At 40.6% G+C, this 20,107-nt stretch overlaps 2 long non-coding RNA genes across 2 annotated transcripts in view; one reads left to right on the top strand and one right to left on the bottom strand.

Moving 5' to 3' along the window:
* The first annotated feature begins 180 nt into the window (after nucleotides 1-180).
* On the top strand, nucleotides 181-2,729 carry LOC147650506 (uncharacterized). Its single transcript, XR_015276530.1, has 2 exons — nucleotides 181-632; nucleotides 1,643-2,729. It is a non-coding gene; the product is annotated as an uncharacterized LOC147650506 (long non-coding RNA).
* A 252-nt stretch (nucleotides 2,730-2,981) lies between these two features.
* LOC111929324 (uncharacterized) overlaps nucleotides 2,982-20,107 on the bottom strand; it is a 45,448-nt gene continuing 28,322 nt past the window's right edge. The window contains exons 5-6 of the long non-coding RNA XR_015276529.1: nucleotides 19,370-19,429; nucleotides 2,982-3,103 (exon numbers count right to left, since the gene is read on the bottom strand). This is a non-coding gene — a long non-coding RNA (uncharacterized LOC111929324). The remainder of the gene's footprint in view (nucleotides 3,104-19,369; nucleotides 19,430-20,107) is intronic.

The following is a 20,107-nucleotide window of genomic DNA, read 5'->3' as shown; positions in this document are numbered from 1 at the left end:
GGGAGCAGCAGGGAAGGGGAGCCCTGGGGAGCAGGAGGGAAGGGGAGCCCTGGGGAGCAGCAGGGAAGAGGAGCCCGCTGGAGCAGCCGCTGCTCCCCAAAGTTCCCGCAGTGCTCTTTAAGAGACCCCGTTCCGCCACCCCCCCCGGCAGCAAATTCAGCTCCCCGGGAAGGGAACGGAGCCTGCGGAGCTGCCGGGAGCCGGGGAAGGGGCGGAAAGCAGGAGGGGACCCAGCCCGGCACAATAAACGGGGCGAGGGGGAAACCTGATGCCTGGAGCCATTTTCTTAAATTCGCTACGAGGGAAGCCCCGTGTGTCTGGTGGGGGTCGGAGAACACTTGAGGTCGTGTAAATACAGTTGTCAAAGGCTGAGGAGCCTTTTATTATTGTTATTTATTTATTTGGGTGACAAAGGAGGGTGAGGCGAGATAAGGAGTTTACAGCACAGCCCAACTTGAACGCGAGAGAGACCCCGAGCTTGAAAAGGGCCATTCCAAAGAGCCTGCCCGGCCTTTCTGCACGAACAACGCTTAATAAGAGTCATTAATATATGTTAATTGCAGCTCCAGCAAGAGCTCGGGGGAATCTTGGAACTGCGTCAAGGAGCATCGCTGGCTTTTAAAGAACTCCGTGTACGAACCCTGCCCCGTTTAATCCTGTTATTAGAACATCCCCTAATTCCCCACCGACATCAGCGAGGGCTCGTCCCCGAAATTTGCCCAGACAAGGGATCTGGGAGCCCCTTTCGTTGGGACCCCGCTGACCCTCGCTAGGCTGATGCTCAGGAGACGCCCAGCCTTTAGCGATGCTCAGGATAAAAGTTCCCGTGGTCCCCGTTTCAGAAGTTTTCAGCGTGGCTGCTAAATGGGCCATTCCAGGCTGGTTCTACAGCCGAAGGTCCTTAGGAGATTGTGGTTTTTTGTTTTATGACATTTAGGTGTCACGCCGAAACACCGCTGGAGGTTTCCTTGAGGCTGCTGCCTCCCTCTTGTGGGGCTGACACGGCTGGAGCCACCTCCCAGGGGACAGCAAAATTCATTCATTCTGCCAAACGAGCTCCGGCTCCTTCCCGTGCCTTCCCCAGCCTGGAGATCGCAGCCAGAGCCTCCAGCTGTCCCTGCTGCTCTCCGATCCGGGGAAGCAAGGGTTACTTCTATGACATCATTAAAAATCGCAACATTTAGGAACAAAAATCCCAAGTGCGTGGGTAAACCCGGGCAGCGGCGTTTGGCCATAGCTCCATCCCTTTGAACTGAGCCTCCCAGCGCGTTCGGGAGGCAGCGGTGAATTTTCTATTTTTTTTTTTTTTTTTTATTTAATCACTTCCCTCCCCTCTCTCCCCACCCCAGCTGAACTTTTATTTGGCTTCTGACAACAATAGCGGGCTGCAAACAGACCTCTCGGAGCGCCCTCTGAATAGACCCTTTTCGAGCCCGGATTGTTTCCACCACCACAAAAAACAACCAGCAGCTCCCGTTTTTTAATTGGGTTGTTCCTGGCTCATTCAGGTGTTCGAGAGGAATTTGTTTATTAGCCTTTGACAAACAGCCCCTCCTGGCAATCGCATCACGGATTTGTCTTCTGCGGGAGGGGAGGGATGCGGAGAGGGGCAGTTTGCTAATAAGGACTCTCCATCTCCCAGTTCCCAATTAACAGAGCCCAGGAGGGGACCACCAGCACAGGATAACTCGCTGCGGAGCCCCGAGGAAAGCACAGCTTTAGAGGGAAAAACCAGCACGAAAAGCGATGCTAAAGAGACCAGCCCCGCTGTCCCCAGCCTGGCAGAAACCTCCTCCCCGGTGGATGAGACAGAAACAGGAGCTTTCTGCAACTTCCCCTCGCTGTTACTGCACAGAACGCCCTGAAAGAATTATCCAGCACTGCTGGGCTGGAGCTCCCATCCCTGGGGATGCTTCAGCCCCGCGGGGATGCGGCTCAGGGCTGCGCTTGGCAGCTCCAGCTTTCCTCGCCCATCTCAGGGAGCCTTTTCCAACCTGAACGGCTCCATGGTTCTCACAGCTCCGCTCCTTTTGTCCTCCCCGCCCCGAGCCGAGCGCCCCCGGCAAGGGCAGCCCTGCTGTCCCCTCCTCGGGCCCTGGGGTGGCCCTGGGGTGGCTTTGGGGTGGCCCCGAGGTGGCAGCAGCCCCTTCCTTCCCCAGGGACAGGGAGCCTCCCCCGGCCGGGAATCTCTCCTCCCCGGTACTTGTTGCTCTGCTTGTCTCTGCTCTCCTAAAACACAAAAAACACCCCACAAACTCAAATCATCTCTGTTTTTCCCGTTTAAAACTTGGCGAATGTTTCCTCCCGAGTTTTCTGTACAGGTGCAATAACCACCTTATTTACTGATAATCATGGCCGTGCTCCTTTTTAGCAGCTGGTTTAGAAATCGGACATTAATTGTAAAACTCTAACTTGCTAATTAGCTGCAAATAAACTATTCATTAGTGGCAAATTCAAATCAAAACACACCTTATTCCTCCTCTCTGACACACAGTTTTGAAGGCACATATTGTTTCAGACTACAGCCTGTATCACTGGCACAGCAAATTGAGATCCTGAAAGGTTTCTCTCCAGGATATATAATTAAAATATATTCTACTTTAATTGACATTATAGAGGACACAAATGAGATTTTCCTTTTAGAAAGAAATAGCAGTTTCTAAATAAAGCTTTGCAGGCTGCAGAATGGAGGTTTCAAGCAAATGAATAGTCATTACTACCTTTTCAATGATGTGGGCCTTTTGATCAGAAAAGAAATTAGCTCTAAAGGACAGACAATGGGAAGCCTGCCCTGCAATAGGAAGAAAATTAGATGGCTAAGGCTCTTAACAACACCTATTTCTATAAACCATAGAGCTTCTTGCTTTTCAATTACAGCTGTTCATTTCAAATAAGGAAAGCGGAAAAACACAGAGGGGAATATAAACTCTGTTGCACCAAAAAAAAAAAAAAAAAGCCCGAGACAGGGCAGGCAGGCAGGCTTCCCATTTTCCTTTTGTTTTTATTAGAATCAGTTAACTAATATTACATATTTTGTAATACTCAGCCAGCCCAGTACAGCATTCTCCAGGTCAATCAGGGTGGATTACATTCAGTAAAGGAGCTGGTAAAACACGAGAAACTTCACGTTAGGTAGCTGGATGTTTCCACTGCACATCAAATAATTACATTTTGCATCACATACTTGTGTGCATTCTGCAGAGAAAACAAAACAGGACTGAAGAACCTGAGGAAAATGAAATGCTGAATAACACTCTGCTGTCTTTTGATTAGTCAAAAATTAATGCCAGATCTTCTGAATTAAATTGAGCGTTCTTTCATAACACTCAGGGCAGAGAGATTATTTCAGGCAGGTTCTCCCCACATTACTTTTAACCCGTTATTATTTTAGAAATAATACTTTTACTCCCAAAATGTAAAACTAACTTGATGTGTAATGAGTTTTAAATATGAGCTCTCTTTCAAGTTATTTCGTTTGAACATTATTTTTGAGCACTATTTCTCCTGCATATAAAATAATCCAAGGTTTTCTTGTGAATCTGAGATACAATGATAGAATCAATCCTTTCTTCCCCTACCATTTCTCTCTAGCCACACTTTCATGATTAGGTGTAACAAGTAAATGATAATTTGTTATTATCCAATCGATACACTGTAGTTGAAATAGTCTTTCAGTAATGATTTAAACAATAACCACAAAGCTTTATTGTAAACAAGTTCTGTTCTCATGTTAACTCAGCTGGACTATAGAGATGTCTTTAAAAAAAAAAAAACATAAAATCACAGAGATTACACACACATTGTTTTTTATCCTTTCTATTAATCTATTCATGGCTTTCATACTTTCTCCCTTCCCTCTCCCCACTCCTGTGTCTTTATTTTTCTTTCTGTCTCCTTCCCTGTTGTATTATTTGTTTAGAAATCAGGTTAGATGTTTAATTCAAAGGGCTGATGAAATAAATATGAATTGTTTTTGCTGTGAAAAGGTGTCTTTTAATCTTTTTCATCTCTGAACAAGTGAATGTTCAAGAAAAATTATTTTTCCCTGTCCAAAAACCTAAATCATATTTGTCTTCTAGCTAGAAGTGATTTTAGTATGAAATACGAATGGCAGCTTTCTATTTGGTGTCTGTATCTCCCTTCACTCCAGCCTGGCCCTGAGATAGAGAAGAAGAAAAGAAATTGTTTAATCTGCTAAAGAATGATCTCCTAACTCCCAAAGTGGAGTCACTCATGTCAGTATTTGAAGTAATCTCCCTGCTTGAGAGCAGTTAGAAAATTATGAATAATGCAAACTTCTGCCTCAGTTTTTACTGGAACAAACCTTCCTTTTTTTTTTATTTTTTTATGTAAGAAATTAATTACAACGTCATTTGATTTGAAATTATTTTGTCTCAGTAAAGGTACCCCTGCTAACTAGTGGGAAAAACCTCCCTCCATGCAAATGAGCGGCTCAAGTGTCGTTGAGACTTTGTGATTTACAACACAAAACCCACATCAAGATCTGCATCCCTGAGGAGATTAAGAACTTGGGAAAACCCATTCCCGCTGCTGCAATTGTCAGTGCTGATGGAAAAGGAGCTGAGGGTGAGGAAGGGTCTGCACGAGAACAAGCGAATCTAAACTGACCTCGACACTCAGAATCCGAACATTTCGCCTGAAATTCAGTATCAGACCAACGAGAAAAATACAGGAAAAAAATAGAGAAATAAGGAACCTAAAGAGATTTGCAGAGCAGGGTGAGAAGTTGGGGTTGGAGCTGTTTTATCTGCAAGACATCAACACATCTCAGTGACTCAACTCCTTTGACCATTCCAGTCCCAGTCATGAGAGAGCTTCCCTAGCCCTGAAAATCCTTTCTGCTCTTTTTTCCCCCCAACACACACTGATAAATGAGGGCAATATGTGCCTTCTGTAAAGCAAATTATGCACCTGCATCTATGAATAAAATAGATATAAAATAACAGACATGGAACTCACCGGAGGAACAATTATTATATTTCCATGGGACACATTTCTGACCTGAACGTGGGTCACAAATACCTGAACCATTTAAACTGATATCCATCACTCATCCTTCCTTTCTGTAATAGCTCAAATCAATTACCTGATTTTCAAGGTATCCCAAGAAATACTTAAATTCCTGCCTTGCAGTGGTCCAGCTCTTATTTGTCTGCAGACAATTCCTCTCCTAGCAGGGCAAGTGCAGCAGGCACTTGCAGGGGAGGAATTTGTGCAATGATACAAAAATTAAGGACTTGTAAAATAAGTAAAATAGGTAAAATAGGTAAAACAGGCCATTTCTGAAACAGGTGGACCAATTTCACAAAGGGCATCTAGAGGGACACAGTGGATCTCGCTGCTGGTGTACCCAACACAATTTTCATTTAAAGAATCCGAGGGAAATCCCATTTTCCCTGGTTAAGAAGCCTTTCTGATGGCACTAGACTCCCTTCTCTGCACCTACCAGCAGCACATGCAGGGTAATTATTGGGAGATGGTGCTCCTTGCTCTGTGGGACAGCAGTGAGGGGTTCCCAGGCGGGTTGGATGTGTGAGCTCTGTGTGTGTGAGGCTCACAGGATGATCCTGAGGACAGAAAACAGGAAAGAGCCCACCAAACCCAGAGAGCAAAAGTGAGGGGAGCATGGAAGGGAAGAGGAGGTTTGGGATGCAGTCCTGAGAATCCCCTTAGGAAGTGAGGAAGGGAGTGCAGGAGGACCCACAGGGGAGGAAAATCTCCCAAAGGAACCATTTAGAAAGTCACACCACGCAGTTTCTGGCTTGTTTCCCTTTTCCTGCTGTCAGTTGCCTCTGTCCTGGCTCATCCCATTCCCACTTTTGTAAAAAATCCCATCAATAACAAATTCAGTTTCTTTTTCAGAAAGAACTCTGGAACCCTTTGGAAAATGGTGTGATCTCACAAAACTCTCATCTTCCACTTTGATTTAACTTGATTTGAAGACCTCACAAACACGATATGTCTAAACTATGTCCAGTGAAGGGTTTGGGCTTAGCTTGCAGAAATCTATTGTACAGAGTTTGTTTCATTCATAGATTGATTTCAATTAGAGCTGTAAAACCATTGCAGGTCGTTAAGAAAACAGGTGATATTTATCATTTTGTAATTTTAATCAGTGTAAATGCAGATGATTTCTGTATCTGCTTTCCAATTTCTATACACAAAGTCCATAAAGTCTCGAGCCTGCTCTATTTGCACACCAATGGCTCCCAGGAAAGCTGATGAAAATTAGAGGGAGGCACTTGTGCCTTACTTTTGCATGAAAACACAAACTCTTCTTATCAACAGTATTGCTGCTTCTCATTTCAGGTTGAGTCAAGCTCAGTTGCACAAAGAATGGCTGTCAGCAAAACCACACAAAGCACTGCAACGTTCATAGACAGTCTTTGAATCAAAATGAGAAATTTGTTCTTCTGTTCTCCAGATTCCACTAAAAAGATGAACCAGAAATTCCATTTGAGGCTGTTTATGGCTCTTCCTGTCATGGTATTTGAGTATATTGCAATAAATGCAGTTTTCACTGAACACAGTTCCATGTGAGGGAAGCAAACCCTGGGTCAATTTAGGTAGATTCAGAAAACAGGCAAATCAGTAATGTGGGAAAAGCCTCTGGAATAGATAGGAGATATGTGGGAGCAGATCTCTTGGAATAAATCAGATTAGCACAGGGCTTGGCCATTTGCATTTCTGTAATGGACCATGCCCATAAATATCACAAGCTGGAAAATACTCAGAACCAAGGTGCACTAACAGAGAACAATCAGATGGAGATTTTGTAACTCCCTGGGAACACTCTAAACCTGACACCAGGGCAAAAGAATCCAGAAAGAGGAGAAACTGTTAAAAATCCCATCTAAAGCTCTATTTCCTTGTAACTTGGCTCAGGAGTATGTAAAGAATCTGGTTTGATTGAGCTGGGGACTGACTGGAGTGACACGGGAAATATTTTACTGCAGTACTTATAGCAGAAAAAAAAAGAAAAAAAAGAACTTTCTAAAGAGAGTCAAAAAGATGAGACTTTTTAGTCTGAAAAAACCCCAAATTATTTATTTCATACTCATGCAAGATGATTAAGACAGACACAGATAGCTAGGATGTCTCCCAAAAAAGAAAGCCTGCAGCTTGGTGTGCCAGCAAAAATGGGAATAATGATCTCATGTCCCTCAGTCCTTAGGGAATGTCCCACAGCTCCTGCATAAATAAACAGGATAATTCCCAGGAGAGGGCAGCCTGTGCCTCCCACAGGTGCTTCTCCAGTGCTGCACCAGGTAAAACCTTGTCCTGTTACTGTTTCCTCTATCCAAAACTAATCCCCAGCCACAGAACACATTTAAATTTGCAATGTTATCATTCCTTTGGATTTCCTTTAATTGTAAGTGCCTGGGGAAACGAGGTCTGCAGAGAAAAGGTGCCTGGGCTGTTGGATGGAAATGCACAATCAGAATTAAGCAATGCTCAGAGTTCCCACTGATCATTTTCCATGGATAGCTCTTACACCAGGGCTGGAGATTAATCAAGACTTGAGCTTGTGCACATTTTTAAGGTTTGCAAAGCTGCTCACTTCCAGGTTGAAATGGGATGTGAGAGCTGCTGGGCTGACACAGATTCATGCTGTTATATTTTACTTAGGAACCTTTGCTGGAAGATGAAGAGCAAAGAGAGTTCCACTGTTTGCTGATAACTTTCTGCTCAAGAAAGGACAAGGTGGCACAGAGGATGTGGACTGGTCAAAAAAATCCCTTTTGCTCCAGGTTTTTTGGGGCTGATCCCAGATGGTTACAAAAGAAAATTGCCACTGTTTGTTAGGTGTTGCTGCCTTATGTACACTGAGCTGGAAATCCTTGGTTTTCCCTACTCATTTGTGCATCATTAACTCTTCAATAAGTTACAATTATGACACAGTGATGGCAAACTGAGAGTTCTAAGAGAAATGTGTGTCGTGTTCCTGCACACATAAACACAAAGTTTCATCAAATAATTAATTTGCATTAATTATCTGATATTAATTAATATTAACTATTAATTTATCCAAGTTAAGTTGCCAGGAAAGTGTGGATGAACAGATCTCGTTTCTGTTCACACCGCTGCACTTGAGATGAAATAGAGGATTTTTTTGATTTTAAATAATTGTGAATGGGATCTTTCTCCTTATTCCTGCATTCATATCACACACAGTAAAAAAAAATAACATTTCCACATTCAGATTTGTATCAGAAAAACTGCTTTTACAATTTAAAGGAGCATTTGAATTTTCCTTGTTATTTATCAGCTTCTGGCCCTGCTACCACTACTCATTTGATGAATTTTTGCTCTGAGCTAATTAGACAGCCAGCAACATTTTTACAGACTTGAAGAAATATCTGATTTGTTTATTGCCTCGAGTAGAGCCAAGATCATTATAATAATCACACACCTCCCATTTTTATCAGTCACATGTTCTCAAAATGAGAGGGATTTTTAAATTACTATTTTTACTTATTATGCTCATGGCACCAGGCAGATGATGCACGTTTGTGTGATATCATATCTAAAGGATATTTATATCCTTTAGATATTTATAAATCCTTTATATATTTATATAAATATAAATTTATATATCCTTTATATATTTATAAAGGATATCATATCTAAAGGATATGATATCTATAAAAGTATATAAATATTTCTAACCCACTGATCAAACACAGGCTCTGATGACACTTTTAGAGGGATCAATACCATTTTAGCTCTTCATGTTATGCTCCCCAAATTCTGGTGTTTTACAGATTGGTATCAATGTTGCAGATAGGAGAAATACATGTGTGTACACACACACCCTGGCAGGCACAATCACCGAGCAATTTAAAGCAAGGACAAGATGAAACTGAAAAAAAATCTCCCTGTTTTGTTTTTGTGGTCCCTGTGTGAGACTGAATCAATATTTCCACTTAAATAACAGTGCAGTTGCAGGCAGGAATTAGACAGCACAGAGCTCAACTTCTTCTATTTATTTAGCACTAAGGTAATATCACACAATTATGAGTCTTTCCCAGAAATTTGTTCTGCTTACAAGGCAGTTTGTATTCTCATTTCTGAAGTTTGAGGCATAGGTGCAGGACATTTTTGAGAAAATTCTCTGTTTTGCATTAATCCCTGCTGTCTTACCACTTTAAGAGTAGTTAATGACAAAGTGATGAAATTATAGATGATAAAGCATATAGAGAATCACAATAAATAACTATTGATGCAAATTTTACAATGTTGTTATACCACTGACTTTGATTATTATTGGTTTTTGATGCACTTACATAATAATAAAATATATCCTGGTTTGTTGGGGTTTTTTAGGAAAGAGATAAGTAGTGCTTTTACTCCATCTTTAGAAAATGGGTAGAAAAATGATAATTCAATTCACTGAGGGTAATAACATTGCTGGGATGATTTTACAAGTGGCTTCAACTGACTTGATTCAAACGAGTTAAATTCATGGATGTCTCCACTTTGCATATTCCCTATGAGGAATAGGAGCCCAAAACATGAAAATTAAAATCATTAATAAATAAAAGCTGTGCACTGCATATTTTTATTTGTTTGGTGTGAATTTTGTGTCACAGGAATGTGCTTAGGGGTGTTACTAATGGTGATGTGCTTCTTACTAGAAACCAAAATCACCTAAAAAATAAAGGCAGAACAAGAACGGAACGGTGCAGAACGAGGCAAAACCATTTTAACACAAATACCAGGGTGATTTTAAAGGGGATTTCTCAGTCTTCGGGACATGCAGTAGAATTTATAATCTGCATGAGAAGCTGCCAGGGCTGTATGTGCATATGGAGCCTCAGCAGGTGTGAATGGCCACCAGGACAGCTCCATTTACATGTGAGACAGGACAAACAGACCCCAATTCACCTTCCTGAATATTCATCAGGTGGCCAGGGCGGTTCTGGGGTTTGAGCACCAGCAAGGTGCAGCTGAGAGGTGCCTGGAGCAATATGAAATTGGGAACTGGGAGGGTTGGTGTAAACACAACTATCTAGGCTGCCAAAATGCAAACTGCATTTTTGGATATTGAAATCGAGCTACAACTCGATGGCACCTTCCAGACTGTTTGAGGAACAAACAGGGCGTGATGTACACCCGCAAAGTTTGATATCAATTCTCAGATACTCAGATGAAGGATTAAATCTTGCTTGTTAAACAAATTATCTTTTTTTGTTGGCATTGTTCTCGAAAATATTCTGGTTTAGAAGGTTTGCCATGCAGTCAAAATCCATTGCATCAGAGCAATTGTGTTGCATCTTCCACTTTTGTAGGAAAACACGAATAGAACAGAAGCCTCTTGATATAAAAAAAAAAAATATTTTGGAGCAATAATTGAGATCAAATAGCAAACAATAACCTGAAATTTGGCAGTGCTTGCATGTTCTAAGTAGTTAAAACTAATATATACAAATGAAGTTCAATTGCCAGAAGTGTTTCAGGGGAATTTGACGCTTCCAGGAGCTTCCAGGAGCTCCAGGCAGTGTGGGGAGGTGGGAAGCTCAGGATATTTTATTGTAGCAGCAGTCTACATAAGGGAACTCAGGATAGGTGGAATTATACACACTCAATTCTGAAAAAGAGAATAAATTGCTGTTTGAATTCTTACTGCTTTTCGACTGCTTACTGCTTCTTAATTAATTTCACTCTAGAACTGAACATCTTTTTTACATTTTCTGGTTTTCAGCTAACCCAGCTCAGAGTCCTGCTCTGAGGATTAAATTTCACTAAGTAACTGGATGCTAATTATGTTTTTGTTGTAGCTGTCATATCACCAGTGATTTGATAAGCAATCATCCTTTTTTTTATTATTTAGTTGTCTGCTGAGATTATCTGAAGGAAGAGACTTCCTCTTCTCTCTGCTCACATAGTCTGCAGTGTATTTATTCCTACTGCTCTGACACATGTGAATTTAACATTCCTGGCCTCCTGTTTTCTTAAAAAATATTTACAGATCTTTATTTCTGGTAATAAGACACCGAGTGGCAGCCTAAGAGCTGTCTGATCTGAGTGTAAATCCATCAGTGGGACTGATGCTGAGATAATAACCTACAGTTATCTCTGAAATCCAACCAGAAACTGGAGTCTCTTTTCTCTTTAAATCGGATCCAGATTTCTCACTAAGAATATTTCTCAAAGCTCTAGGATTTAGGTCAGGGTGGTTTCTTTTAGACAGTAGTCAGAATCAACAGCAAATTTTCAAGCAGGAGTTTTCAGACTTGTTATTTAAGAAAATCTTGCCCAGGTAATGAAGTTGTGGGAGCCTCTTCCCCGAATTTACCCTGCAGAGACAGAGAGAGCTCCCAGCTCTGCTCCTGCTCCTCTCCAGACAGACTCAAGCTCTGGTAATATAAATACAAGATGTGTTACTGAAGGATCAGACCCTTAGATCTGTTATTATGAGTTGATTTAAAAAACAATAAATTACCTTTTTTTAAAAAAAAAAATCCTCAATCATCCTTTTTACACCAAGCTGCAGACAGTAAAATTTGATTGTAAAAGGAAAGTTGTACTTTGTTTTCCTCAGGAGTTACAGTCATTTTCAAGTCAGTTTGCTCCCTAAAGCCACTGTTACCTATATGAAAAGAGTAACTAAAGTAGGTGTTTCTTTATTCCACCATAAATTGACATGTTCTAACAAGACAGTCTGTTTGCTTTTATTGTTCAAAAGCCCCTAAGTCTTTACTGTCTGCTTCTCCACTTGTCTTAAATGTTTGATTAAGCACTGTGAGAATTGTCAGTATTGATAAACTCCTTTCCAGTACAATAAGCATTCTAATCCTTTACATTCCTACTCTATCTCTATTGCCAAGTCACTCAGCTTCCTTAGCATTTGATTTTAGGTCAATATTTGCACTAGAAGTGGCCCATAAATAAAAATTACTGTAAGAGCAGGGAAAACTGTTCTTCTGCATCTGAAGATTTCTGACAGAAACAGGATGTGAAAGGCTCTGCTTGTCCCTCTGCAACCAAAGAGCTGCCTAGTGAGCTCATTAAAAGGGCTAATTAAGCACAGCACTTTTCCCCCAGTTTTCTAAAAATCTTAATTTTGAGGAGTGACAATGCTATTTATCTTTCCTTCAGGAGCCTGAGTGAAGCAGGAGGGTTTTGGTGTCTGTGCTGTATTTCAGATTAAATTGTGTGTTTACTGAGATAATTCCATATTAGGGCTGTTCATAACTCAGAATGAACTCTGCCAATTTTTGGCACTGTTAGGGTCAGCATTTAGTTGTTGTTGTTGTTGTTGTTGTTATTATTATTATTATTATTATTATTATCATCATTATCATCATTATCATTACCATTATCATTATCATTATTATCATTATTATTACTATTATTACTATTATTACTATTATTGCTATTAGTATTGCTATTAGTATTGCTATTAGTATTTTATTTTATTTTTTATTGTATTCTTTTCTCCATACCACTCCAAGATTGAAATCCCCATATCAAATAGAGAACGCATCAAAATCTATTTCTTCAGTGCTTAAGATTTCAGATTTAGAATGAAATATTACATAATTTGATTGTTTTTGCTTTATTTTGGGTTTTCTCTCTATGAATTTCACTCAGATGAGCTCTGAGGATTGAAGGACATTCCAGGACAGCAGGGACGTGCTGGAAATGATGGACATCCCTAACAGGATGACACAAACATAACACAGAAAACTTTAATATCCCCTTTTCCATATTTTGTGCAAGTAAAACTGTAAACTCAGATAATTTGGATGCCAGAATTATTTGGTTTGTCAACACTAACACCAATATATTGTGAAATATGTTGACACAAGCCTAATCACGTGACAAAGGGCACAGAATTTTGCCACTGCCAGATGAAACCCAGCACTTTCTTACCAAAGATTACCAGATTTCTTACCAAAATCTGGCCAAGGTGAGTGCAGTATTTGGGTATTTCCCTTTTTAAAAGATAATTTGAGCATGCCACATGCAGCACAGAACAAATATCAGTGACTATCCCAGGTAAAAGTGCATATCCCAGGTCCTAACCCTGTCATCTTGCCACAGACTTTGTTTCCAGGCACAGCAATAATTGTTTTGCCTGGATAAAGGCAAGGAGGATCAGGCTCCACAGTGCAATTCCATATGAAAATGAAGTGGATTCTTCAGAAGAGATACTTCTACAAGGCTCATTTAAAATAAAATAGGAGGGCTGCCTTTTTGTCTGCGCTGCTAATAAGAAAAATATGCTAGAATAGAAGATAATTGTAATAAGGTATGTCCCCATTTTTCTCAATTTTGCCCAGTTTTCTTTGATATTCTTATGGATGTCATATATAAATGGTATTCCTTCAGCGTGGATTCATTAATTTTGGAGATGTAGATCCTTCTAGTACATATATAGGAATTGATCATTTATGCACAGGGGAGGAGAAAGGGTAGAAGACCCACAGGAAGCAGAGGGTGCAGCAGAGAACATTGTGTCTGCAGAATTCTTCATAAATAACACAAATCACACAGGATTGCCAGAGATTATTTTAATGGCTCGACCCTTATGCTGTCATGGTAATTACTGAGAGGGTTTGAAGCCCCTCCACCAGGGAAATTCTGCATCAAAACAGTAAAATTTTGACATGAATTTCAACTGTTATTCAAAATTCTTTATCAGAACTTCTGGGATTAATAGTTGCACTACTTTTTTTTTTTCCCCTTCTGGAGAACCATAAACAGCACTTGAAAAAGCCAGCAGAAAACATGCAGGATATCTAAAATTGATGCAACCCCCATTGATTGGGTGTGACTTCCCCCAAATGAATTCCTGGATAATCTCTTCTGGATGTGGGAGAGAAAACCTTGGATGAGAGGCTCCTGCATAGGCAGGGACATACTTCAAGGATACTTAAATCCATTTAAGCCTGAAGTTAACCTGCTGGCTTAGGGAATCAGTTAAATTTGGATAGGTGCAGAGTTTCTCAGTCTGCCCTTTCTCTCCTTGTGGAAATCCTGCCCAGGGGGAATCTGTGGCATCAACCTTTCCCCTGATTTCTCTGATTTCTCTGATTTCTGCCCACCCAGCATCGGGTCCAAGAGGCACCTGATGCATCCTGTGCCTGAGCACTGATTCCTGCCTGGAATGGACAGATCTTGATGTCAATGGTGATTCAAAAAGCCACTGGGAATTTTCTGGATCAGAGTGAGGCACTGAGCAACAGGTTTTCAGTGTTAGTTTTTACCTTCTTATCTTCTACCACGGGGCTGAAGGAGCAGACACAGTGACTTGCCTCTGGTTTTGCTCCATCAGCACAGAGCTTGCTCTCTAAACTCACTGAGACTCTTTTTCCATCAGCTAGCAACTCCCTGCAATGCATCCCCTTCATTTCAACACAGAACCTGAGGGCTGTGGGTCACAGGGGGACAGAATCTGGCCCTGCAGAGCTGAACACAGAGAATGAAAGGCTCTGTTTGCAGAGCAGGTGGGCTACAAGCAAGGTGCTCTCCCTGGGCTCACTGGAGGTGCAGATTTTCCATGGCATTGCCCATTTGTGGATTTGGTACCTCCTAGGTTCGTATTGCAGCTTGATGCTCTCTTGCTGCCCCTTCTAGACAAGCCCCAAGATAATTGTCTATATTAAAAAGCTGTTCTTTCTTTGGCAGGAATCTCCTCTCTCTCTGTAAAGGAGTTTATTAGGCAGAGATTAAACGGAAACCCTCAAAGGCTGCTCATCAGATGTAAACAAACCCACCGGGGTTATTAGGCACGTGAAAATAATGATACAAGAGTTTTCCAAGCGTGATAACATCACTCTTTGTATCACACTAAATTAATAACATCTCTCAAGCACCTGCCTAAACCAGAAGTCTTTCCAAGAGACTAAGCACAACCTCTCTCATTAAATCAGCATTCAGGGAGCTAACTAGCAGATGCTGCTGACATGAACCCAAATGTAATCTCTTTAACCTTGTCCTGTGGGGAGCAGACAAGTCATGACCGAGTCATTCCAACTAAATTAGATTTTATGTGAAAGTGTATAATCTAAATTAAATTTGATTAAAATGATTCACTGATTTGTGTTTGCTTTTAAAGGTCCTAATGTAGCCAAGGTGACCGGTTTTCAGTAATCTGTGTAATCAGATTAATCTGTTTTTACATGGTTGGATCAAGATTTATCCCATAGATTTTTCTATATTAATCATATTGCTTGACTATCCATGGATAGATTAGGTGTTTTTTGTTCAGACACAATTCAATTTTCACTGTGTTAATGAGATCTAACTGTGGTGACTATAAAGATGTGTGATGTAAAATATCTCAAACTATCTGCAAGGAGAGAACCATCAGGTCATTGATAACCAAATGGAAAATGTGAAACAATCCTATCCCCAAAATTTTCTTCAGTGGCAGATTTTGCTCAGCACAGACTCAGGGCAGCTCCAGCACTGGAATTGTGCAGCTGCCTGTTTGTGCAGTGATGAATTTCCTGGGCTTAACCCCTTCACATCCTCTTCCCCTACTGGGAATTGGTGCAAGTGGGACGAATCTTGGGCACTGCCTTAATTACATCTCAAAATCTTAATTGAATAGCAGTGGTGCTGATGAGTGGCTGCATTCTCAACACTAATCACAGTCTGCAATCAGCAAACAACATACAGCTACTAATTAAGACTTAATAAGTCAAAATGACAATTTTATCCAATATATGAAGTCAAGGGTTGCTCTGTGCTGGATGTGGCTGCTTTAATGGCAGAAGAAAGAAGATTTGGGCTCCAGGCAAGAATTTCTGTCATTTTTTCTAAGATGCTGGTGCCACTTTTTCAGATACAGTTTCTCTGTTTTTTCTGCTATCTGATAGGGGTTTTTTTGTTTGGATTTTTTTATGTATTTCACAGTGTGACAGCCCTGCTACAAATCCACAGATCTGCAGTGAACAGGATTTAGCAGAAGGTTACAGGTCATTTCTGGAGCTTTAACAGGTCTGAAAGTGCCTGGTTGTGTCAGCAGGAAAAGGCTCAGGGCTGCAGGAGGAAAGGAAGGTGAACTCTTGGTGATGTCACCCAGGTGATTGTGTCAAATTTTGGGTTACACACAGAAAAAACTGCCAACTACTCGATGTGGCTATGGCAGAATATTAGAATACCTCAAAAGGGATGAGGTGTGAAGGGTTTACCTGGCACTTTGTTGCTTTAGGCTGCTCTTTTCCCACCCTTAATTAGCACAACTTCAGCTCCTTGCTCATTTTTCTTTATCACATCAACAAATACATTAATACAAAAATAAATTACATTAAATCCTGTGTAGAGCAGCTAGTTCCCTAAGCCTGTTCCCTGTCTGTGGCACAAAACCCTCCAGCTCCTGTTTAATTTTAGCTGTGGGAATATCTTCACAGGCTTAAATGGGATTCTTCAGAGGCTTAAATTTCATGAGTTTCTGCTCTTTCCTGAAGAGGAGCAGAGGAAAGTGCTGTACCTCAAAGACTGCATTAAACAATGTGTTTAAAATGTTCTTCCTCACGACAACATCTCTGATGTTGGAACCCTTATGAAGAGAATAAAAGCATGAGTCAGTGAACTGCTCCCTTCTCTTCACTCTCCACTGGGAACAAAGCAAAGATGTTCCACCTCAGCACCTGCACTGGTTCTGAGCCAAGGGTTTCCTTTGTCCTACTCGTTTTTATTCAGTGGGAGAACAGAAAACAACAGAAATTGTTCCCCTGTTCTAGAGGATGTATCCTCAATTTGTTCTTTAGTGTAATAAAAAAAGTGCACCGTGCTTCACCTCTGCTTTTTAAGCTTTGTGCTGTCATTCTAAATACAAATTTACCTCAGTGAGTGGAGCCTAAGCAGGAGTGAAGGCACTGGAGCAGTTCTACTTTTGAAAGTGAGATAGAAAAGCTCTGTGGTGAGTGAGGAAACAAGATCAGCTGAGTGTTGTTCCAAGGAAGGCCATAAAACCCCTTCAATCACTCTCTTTCTCTGCATTTTGCATATGACAAATGCTCTTTCACTGGATCTTGATAACTGCCCCAAAAAAAGAGTGAAGAAGAGAGAACCTGTAGCTCCTGAAAAGCAAGTATAGGCCAACCTAATAATCTCACTTATGTTCATTCATATTTAAACTACAGTTTTATGTTTGGAAAGTTTGTGACCAGAAAAGTGAAGTGCTTTGCAAGATTGTCTTAAATTTAAAAAAAAAAAAAAAAAATTAAAAAAAATTAACCAGTTATTGTTACTGAAAGAATAGCTCCTTATTTTTCATATCTAAAAGATTGAACCCTTCACAATGATTAATAAAGTCTGCTTGTTATCTACTTTTGTCATAAAAAATGATATACAAAAGAAACACTCTGAAAAAAGGCAAAGGTAAAATGCCAGCATGAACATTTGTACCGACACTGCTAATTAAAAGACTTAACTTATTAGTCTTTAAGTAGCAAAAAAAGAGAGAAACAAACAAGTATAATTTGGCAGATTAATTTTATGTTCTGTTCTATTTAATCAAACTATACCTATAGTGAAAATGACAAATCTGAGTTGTCAGACTATGGATGATAAGAAAGATAAAGGTCATATATTTTAATGTCATAGAAGGTCTTATTAAAGGAACCCTAATTACATTAGGTGTCCATGAAACATTAATTAAATACTGTCTGAAATAATTAGGTCCAAGTTACTGATGATTTAATTAAACTCAGTTTTTTATTTTATAAGAAAACTACAGGTCCAGTATCAGTGTGTTGGCAGGGTAATTGATAATGTGTCAGAAGAGCAAAACAGTAACCTTGACCACTGCATGGGAAGGACATTTTGGGGAGCAGGACACCCTGCTCGTGGCCAGGAGCCTCTGGGCTGTGCTTGGGGAGTTCCAGAGCGTGCAGAATCCAGAAAGAGAGAGCTTTGGGTCTGTATTCTCAATTTGTGTGCACTGGGTCATCCCTGACCTCCTAGCTCAGATTTTGGTGAAGGTCTTTGCCTTACCAAGCAGTTGGATTTCTCCAGCACAGGGCAGATGCACACCCAAAATTCTGGGTTTACATTGCCCACCATGCAGCCCCACAAAGTTCCAAACCCTTTTTCTCTTCCCCTCTACGAAGAGGCAACCACTAAAAATCCCTCTGCAGACGGGAGGCTGTGCCAGCTGCAGGGTTATGGGTGGATAAAGAAAGTGTGACTGGAGTTGCTGGGCTGGCAAAGTGCTTCCCTGATCGCTCAGGATGAGGGAAATATTGCAGGAGTGAAGCATCATCCCCTACTTAAAACTGTCACAGAATAGATGTGGGATTACCCAGGGGAAAAACAAAAAAAGGGAGAGAATTGGAAAGGTGAGAAATATGCATTTGTATGTGGAGTGAGGCAGTGAAGGAATTCTGAGGGGAAAAGGAGCATTTTCCTGTCTATTCCTGGAGTGGGAACACAGACTTTGTGGCACTCCAGGGATGGTGGACTCTGTGACTGGGTTCTGACACCTCACCTCCACTGGGAAGATTTAAATCTTCCTCTTCTCCCAAGCTGCCTGGCTGATCTCAGACAAACAAACCTCACACTTCCATTTCTCCTCTTGTAAAATGAAAAGGAATATCTTTACTCCTCTGTAATTATGAGTCCTGCCTGATGCCTGTGAGGGATAACTCTACAGAGCAATACTATTGAAATGCAGAATATTGAGCTGAGAGTGCTAAAGAGCAGAGCCACCCTGGAGATCAGCAACCACCAAGTGTCCCACAGACAGCCCAAACATCATCCCTGCCACACATGGATATCCTCTGGACAATTAGCACTGCTCACATGGAGGGCTCTGGGTGAAGACAACAGGAAAATCAATTTGTAATTAAAACCTGTGCGCCTCCTAAATACCCATTTCCACAGAGAGCATTCTGGTTTTGGAAGGGAATTGCTGCTACACTACCAAAAATATTTTAAAAATTAAAAAAAGCCCACTGGAAACCTCCCACAGTTTGTATTGCACAGAGTAAAGCAGATTCCACAAAGGAACACCCATTTCATCCTCTTGATAAAATCCTCTGTGATTTCAGGAAGCCACTGATATAAAAAGACCATTGAAGAGCCTATTATTTCACCAGGGGAAAGTAATAAATCCTTAAAACCAGAAAAGTTCACCACAATTTTCATTTGACTGGATATTCTGGAGTTGTCGTTATGACCCCTAATAAATACCTGTATTTCACAGGAGAGATGTGAATGACTCCAAAGGGCTGAGGAGATGTTAAAGTATTGACTCAGCAACCAGGAAAATCTCTTCATTAAATCCAGAAAGATGATTTTGCAATAAATGTAACAATTGACTGTAATCAGTGTGTAAAACATTCCATCTGCATTGGGCACAAATATACAAATATAAAACACAAAGTACCTTTGAAACTTTTCTCTCAGGCTTTTCCAGCTGGGAATCTCCTCACATTAAAGATGAAGACTGAAATATAAAGAAAGACTGATTTTAAAGAGTAATAGAATTTTGTTTGTTTTTAAAGAAATCTTTCTTTGAGTAATTCAAAAGAAAAAACCAGATCAAGTTCTGTTCTTTTTCTCTGCAGATTCTGCATAACATCAGTTCCTGATTGATGATGTAAAATACTCCTACATTTTACCCTGCCTGAGTCCTCCTGCCATTTGTGTAATTCTGCCTACACAAAACCCCTTAAATCCTTCAGGCAAAAATAAAATGTCATTATTAAATTTGAAATTAAATCCCATTACTTTGTTACAGTAATCAATATAACAACAGCACGAATTAGCATGTGTACAATGTTTCACAATTAGTAGAACTATAAATATATGAAGAATCAATGAGCAATTAAGCAAGCAAATCTTAATTATTAATGTGCTGTCCCTGAATAATCTGTTGCCACTGTTTGTGTCAGAGTACCTGTATAAGAATGGCATTTTTTTCCTGAAGTTTGAATTTCCACTGAAATAAACTGCTTTTTAAGCTGTTTTTGATGCACTTTTCAAAACACAGAAACCTCCTATGCATTTGACAAGGATATAATTGAGTAAATATCCCTGCTGAAATTCAAAACAATGTGTTCTGTGCTGGTTTTTTGGGGTGAGGCACACAAACACAGAGTGCAAGGTATTGGAGGGTCATTGT

Source organism: Cyanistes caeruleus, chromosome 14, assembly GCF_971803275.1.
Source record: "Cyanistes caeruleus chromosome 14, bCyaCae1.hap1.1, whole genome shotgun sequence".
Lineage (NCBI taxonomy): Eukaryota > Metazoa > Chordata > Aves > Passeriformes > Paridae > Cyanistes > Cyanistes caeruleus.
Note: the sequence above shows the minus strand (reverse complement) of the source record. Positions and strands in the feature narration are given on the sequence as shown.